Here is a 657-nt window from a genome sequence, read left to right on the forward strand (position 1 = left end):
ACTCCATCATTTTTCGAGCACTTCCTTGCTCTCCGGCACAATGAAATGTTCCAAACTCACCTTGTACTTTCTCTACCCTAGATTGGGTCTCCTTTAGTGAAGAAAGATATTTAGAAGCCAAGATCTGGACATTTAGATGTGCTCAGTGCTACTAGGGTCTCTCAATGAACAGTTATCTTTAATTGAGATATAATTCATATACTATAAAATTCACCCTTTAAAAGCCAACAATTCAAAATGCAAATCAAAACCACAATGAGTGCTCACTTTGGCAGCACATATGCTAAAACCAGAATGATACACAAGGAGATTAGAATGGCTCCTGTGCAAGGATGGCACATAAATTTGTGGAGTGTAAAAAAAAATCCATAATGAGATACAATTTCACACCTCTTAAGATGGCTATCATAAAAAATTTTTTTTTAAACAGAAAATAACTAAGTGTTGATGAGGATGTGGAGTAACTGGAACTCTTGTGCGTTGCTGGTGGGAATGTAAAATGGCGCAGCCACTATGAAAAACAGTACAGCAGTTCCTCGAAAACTTAAAAATAGAATTTCCATATGACACAGCAATTCCATTCCTAAGTACATACCGAAAAATGTTGAAAACAGGGCCTTGTAAAGATATTTGAACACCTATGTTTATAGCAGCATC

The 657-nt window shown here is 36.4% G+C and overlaps 1 non-coding gene across 1 annotated transcript; it reads left to right on the plus strand.

The window, feature by feature from the left end:
• The first annotated feature begins 259 nt into the window (after positions 1–259).
• On the plus strand, positions 260–367 carry LOC111769664 (U6 spliceosomal RNA). Its single transcript, XR_002802436.1, has one exon. It is a non-coding gene; the product is annotated as a U6 spliceosomal RNA (small nuclear RNA).
• The last annotated feature ends 290 nt before the right edge of the window (positions 368–657 follow it).

Source organism: Equus caballus, chromosome 1 (genome assembly GCF_041296265.1).
Source record: "Equus caballus isolate H_3958 breed thoroughbred chromosome 1, TB-T2T, whole genome shotgun sequence".
Taxonomy (NCBI): Eukaryota; Metazoa; Chordata; class Mammalia; order Perissodactyla; family Equidae; genus Equus; species Equus caballus.